Source organism: Cryptotermes secundus, unplaced genomic scaffold (genome assembly GCF_002891405.2).
Source record: "Cryptotermes secundus unplaced genomic scaffold, Csec_1.0 scaffold448, whole genome shotgun sequence".
Classification (NCBI taxonomy): Eukaryota; Metazoa; Arthropoda; class Insecta; order Blattodea; family Kalotermitidae; genus Cryptotermes; species Cryptotermes secundus.
Genome location: NW_019731577.1, coordinates 564,397 through 570,396, shown reverse-complemented (window position 1 = coordinate 570,396; position 6,000 = coordinate 564,397).

Below are 6,000 nucleotides of genomic sequence, written 5' to 3'. Positions count from 1 at the left end.
GGGGCACAGAATCAACAAGTGTTATTTAAGGCATAAACAAGAAGGCAAGGTAGATGTGTCACATCTCACGACGAACCCTCAAGGCCGGGAATTCACGTGTTGGAATTGTGGGGAAAAAGGACACAGTTTGAGATTTTGTAAAAAACCTAAAAAGAAACTAGTACAGGACAAGAGTAGAGTTGAGAGACCGGGAAAGAAGAGCAGGCCGTCTCGCAGCAGCCCTCAAACGGTCAGTGCTACTCAATAGGCTGCATTTATGAAGGTGATAGCGACTTTTTAGAGTTCGATGTAGATATTAGAAAGCGCGAAAGATTAAAATTCTTGCTGGACACAGGAGCAGAGGTTAGCTTGATAAAAAGCCCTAAATTAATAGGCACCACAGTGTTTGATCCCAATCAAAAGGTGCGGGTGAAATGTGTAGATGGGTCAGTAGTGGAAACACATGGCACGGTGAATGCATGCGTAAGTGAAGGCCAACACAAGATCAGGTTTAAATTTCAATTAGTGAATAACCAAGTAGACCTTGCTTATGATGGAATAATTGGTAGAGATTTTCTACAATTTACAATGGCCAGAATCTGTTTCAAGGACAACAGGGTAGTATTTAATACGCCTGAGGGCGAATGGACCAAGGTAATAGGTGAGGAAAAGGGGAACACCCGAAATAGCAGAGTCTGCACCCTAAAAATCCCCCGAAGGTCAGAAATGATGAGAATACCCATGGAGAACGGAGTAGAAGGGGCAGAAGGAGTAATAGAGAAAGCGGAAGTAACAGAAGGGGTGTATTTAGCTAGTGCCTTGACTAAGGTAGTGAACAATCAGGTTATCACTAGTATATTAAACACCAAGGAGACAGACGTAATAATAGAAATTCTCGAAATAAAATGGGAAGCATGCGACGTGTACGAAGGAGAAAGATTCCAAAAATTTGGGGGATCACTAACCATGACTAGTAAAGGTACTCAAAATAGGACACAGGATTTGCTAGGGGCGCTGATGTTGGATAACCTGAACCCCGAAGAGAAGCAGGTGATGGAGGAAACATGCAAAGACTATCAGGATATACTTTACTTACCAGGAAACAAACTGAGTTGCACGACCACTGTGAAGCACTCAATAAATGTCGTACTGGGCACGAGCCCCATACACACGAGGCCTTATCAACTACCCGAGTCGCAAAAGGCAGAAATAGAAAGCCAGGTCAGTAATCTACTAGAAAAAGGAATCATTGCAGAGAGTAGTATGGAACAGCCCTCTACTAATTGTACCAAAGAAAGCTGATAATAGTGGGGAAGGGAAATGGCAGCTGGTAGTAGATTTTAGAAAGCTGAATGACAAGACCATTGGAGATGCTTACATACATATATACATATATATAGCATTCCATAGATCCTTATGTTAGTCAGAAATACCATAGGATATGGAATTAGTCAAAAAATCATACAATACATATACACAAACAAATCAAACTATCTTATCCATTACCGGATATAACAGAGATCTTGGATCAGTTGGGGCAATCAAAATATTTTAGTTGCCTAGACCTAGTGATTGGGTATCACCAAATTAAACTAGAGGAAAAGGACAGGGAAAAGACTGCATTCAGCACGAGAAACGGTCACTGGGAGTATAACCGATTACCATTTGGACCAAAAACAGCCCCCGCGACATTCCTGACATTAATAAATACTGTACTCTCTGGGTTGACGGGAATGCGCTGTTTTCTCTTCCTTGATGATACAGTAATCTATGCAAAGTCATTGAGAGAACATGACTCAAAGCTGCGGGAAGTGTTTCAATGAATTCGAAAACATAATTTAAAACTCCAACCCGAAAAATGTAAATTTCTTAGAACAGAAGTAGGCTATTTGGGACACATTATCACAGAGGAAGGAATGTGACCCAATCCGGAAAAAATAGAAGTGACTGAAAATTTCCCTAGACTGGACTCACCAAGAATATTGAAAGGATTCTTGGGTATGACAGGGTACTACCGCAAGTTCATAAGTAATTACAGCAAAATTACTGCACCCCTATATTTGCTACTTAGAAAGGATGCGCAATTTCAATGGGAACATGACCAAGAAAACGCCTTCCGGAAATTAAAAGGAAAATTAACATCAAAACCTATTTTGCAGTATTTGGATTTCTCGAGGGAATTCATACTCACCACAGACGCTAGCAACGACGGCATTGGAGTGATATTATCGCAGGGCCCTATCGGGAAGGACTTGCCAATCACCTATGGTACCCGAAATTTAAATAAGGCAGAGAAAAATTACACAACTAGTGAGAAGAAACTTTTGGCTATAGTCTGGGGGGTCAAACACTTCAGACCTTACCTTTATGGTAGAAAGTTCACCATAGTCAGTGATCACAAACTACTGATGTGGGTTATGAACATAAAGGACCCCGGATCCCGATTACTTAGGTGGAGGATAAAATTAGAAGAATACGACTACGTGATAGTCTATAAGAAGGGAACGCTGAATACAAATGCCAATGCGCTAAGTAGAATAAATGGGTTAGTGCTTGAGGACGAGGGAAACCAAGAGGAGGTCTCTAGTGAGGAAAGGAAGGGACGAATCATGTATGGGAACGCCTAAAAGACTACTAACTGACAAAGGATCAAATTTTTTAAGTGAGGTATTTAGAAGTACTTGTAGACTACTAAAGATAAAGAAATTACAAACAATTTCGTTTCACCCAGAGAGTAACGGTAGCCTAGAACGGAGTCACAGGGTATTAAAGGAATACCCGAGGCACTATATTAAGGAAGATCCAAGTAACTGGGACGAGTGGATTCCCTATGTGGTACATGTATATAACACATCCACACACACTTCCACTGGGTACACACCATTCAAATTAGTGTATGGAATCAAGGCAACCATGCCTTCTGTACTACAAGAACCCCCCAGTGTACAGTACAATTATGATGAGTTTGTAACCGAATTAAAGAGTCGGTTACAAACAGCACACAAGATAGCACGAGAAAATCTACTAAAATGTAAGGAGAGAAGTAAAGAACACTACGACAAGAATTCAAGGGTACCTTCGTTTTGAGTAGGGGACAAGGTACTGCTATATGATGAAACAGTCCGAAGGGGGAGGTCTACAAAACTTTCATCCCAGTGGTTAGGCCCCTACGAAATCATTAATCTGGACAGGGTAAACGCCACCATTAAGAAAGGGTGAAATAGCCAGAAGGTACACTTAAACACACTAAAGATGTTTTATTAGGACAGGAATTAGAGGACATGAACAAACATTTTTACTTTTCAGATGCATGGTGGGAGAGCACGGGCATACATACTCTGGATTGTATGGTCGTGGGAAACTGCGAAACCCCAAGTCGCAGAAAAGGGGCTAGGCCACTCAATAGAGAAATACGACGAATCACCAGGATTATATTACGAACAGTTAGGGGAAACAACACTATATAACACCAACTGGAAAACGGTGGTATATGTAAATTTAGGGCAAACTGACTGTGACATTGACCAGCTAGGCCAATACATAGACCACATAAACCAGCTATGTCACATGACAGAAATCAGGAACTGGACCAATTGTAGTCACTTTTATACGATATCTAGGGAAATCTTTGGGAAAATAAAGGGGAGCAAAAATATACTTCGCGAGCTAGTAGGGGAAAAACCAAAACGATTGAGAAAACGAAGGGGAGCACTAAATTTCGATCAGGTAAGCAAGATCTTATTTGGTACACTAGATGCAGATGATGCGGACTATTACAATGAACAGTTTAATCAATTCAAGAAAAATTCAGAAGATCTGACTAACTTAATGAAGCAAAAATTGTCTATCATAAGGGCATCGCTTGGGACCTTTAACGATATGATATCGGATTTAGAATATAACAGTCAAGTGACTCAGACAGGGTTAACCAAACTAAAAGCTTACATAGAACAGTTTGTGGGCAGTGCTGATTTGCGACTAAATTTGTTGGATATCAAAATAACAGCCAAAGGGCACATTGCTCGAGTTAATACTGCCCTCTCGGTCATGCAAAGAAATATAGACCTGATGACAGAAAGTGTCATCAATGCACAAAGGAGAATATTACAACCGCAAATAGTTGCACCAAGTTTAATCTTAGAAACCCTGAAAAGGAGTATTGCAGAATTTCCAAAGGAAACGATGGCACCTTTTATCATTGGCAAGGATTCGACCAACCTAATATATAAAATATGTGACATAAATATATATATATATAAAAAATGGTATCCTAGGATAGGTTATTAGCCTACCGCTGATCAACAGGGGTGTGTTTAAAATGTTTAGGCTACTACCATTGCCGGTAGCAATGGGTCAAGGCAAATTCATTTATATGGAAACTGAGAGTAAGTTACTGTATGTCAATCAGACGAGACAGTATTACTTTATGTCAGATAGGGAAGAGCTAAGAAGGTGCAAGACGATTGAGCCAACTAAGTACATTTGCAAGCAAACAAGACCCCTGCTGAATAGCCATATGCAAGATGCATGTGCGATAAAGTTGTCACAATCCAGAATAAACATCCCAAGGATCTGTGATACAAGAATTGTACAACTCACACAAACACAATCTGGACGCAATTAGAACAGAGAAATGAATGGATTTATTTCATCCCTTCGAGTGATAGTACTATCATCTTGTGTCCAGGTAGGGATACAACAGACATCTTACTTACCAGTACAGGTAAACTAATGATTCAACCAAATTGTAAAGCGTATAGCCTTATGGCCTTGTTGGCCACCAAGAATGTTATCCAAGCAAACACTACGAAAAATGGAGGTGACCTACTGTCCAAGGTCGAAGCTCAATTTGAATGTTGCGAGAACCTGGGCGTTTCCCAAAATTTGAGTGACACTGAACTAAGGCTAGACTTTAAACATGTAGTTTTGCACGTAGAAGATTTGAAGTATGCAAGTTACAAAATTTCTGAAATTGGAAGAGAAAATTAAGGAGAACGAATGGAAACACAAGCACTTGCAATATCATAGAGCACATTCTGTTTTTGCATATATCCTAATAACCTTGATTTCCATGTATGGAATTTATAGGTTGGGACGGTTCATTTTCGGACGATGGCATGGAGATAACACAGTAAGGGCCCTTATGGGGCCGGTAGAAGAGGTAAAGTTATTCACCAAATCAAGCAGGGCCGGAAATGTAGTCAATATTAACATAAAAACAAGTAACGAAAGTTTATCCGGGAACCCCGAGGCCATCCCGCTGCAAGACTTGGACAGTAGTTCAACGAAAAGCAGTAACCCTGAATTTAGGAGGTCGAGGCGATTAAGAGCAGCGAAATCCTATTTCTAGGCCCAATTAATGTGTAAATTGAGCCTCTGTTTGAAGAGGGAGGTGTTGTATATATATTATGCCAGAGTTGTATATGGGAATACCTGGTATAAACTGGGTTATATTAACCTTTAACGTCAGAATGTCACATATATAGGTCGCAAGCAGGACCCAGAGTTGGCCGAATGACCTGTATATAGGTCGCAGAACACATGCTCTCTTTGGGAGTGCTGGCAGTTTGACCTTGGGTTGGAAACCAAAACAAACCTACGTGAGGTCATGTCAGTGGTTCATTCCTTAGCTCTGAACAAAGAAATTGTTTATCACGGTACTGGTTTCGATACTATTTACGTTTAGATATGACTGTTTATGAATGCAGGAAGAATGCTCCGACAGAGGATTGGCGTGATTCTGAAATTCTGAAAAGTTTTAATATTTAAAATCTATTATTATATATGACGAATATAATTTTAGTCATTTTAATATGAAGACATCAGGGCATGCAATGCAGTAGTTAGACATGCATAGAGAAAACGCACCTGAAGATGGCACATTAGTGTTGAAACATGTAGTGCAAAAGAGAAGAGTAAGGTGAAAAAGTGTATGCACTGTAAGATGGCTAGCATAAATCATGGAGAGGAGAGGAAATATTTATCGGTGCTTGCAGATGACTGCTTCCAGAGCCTTCAAGG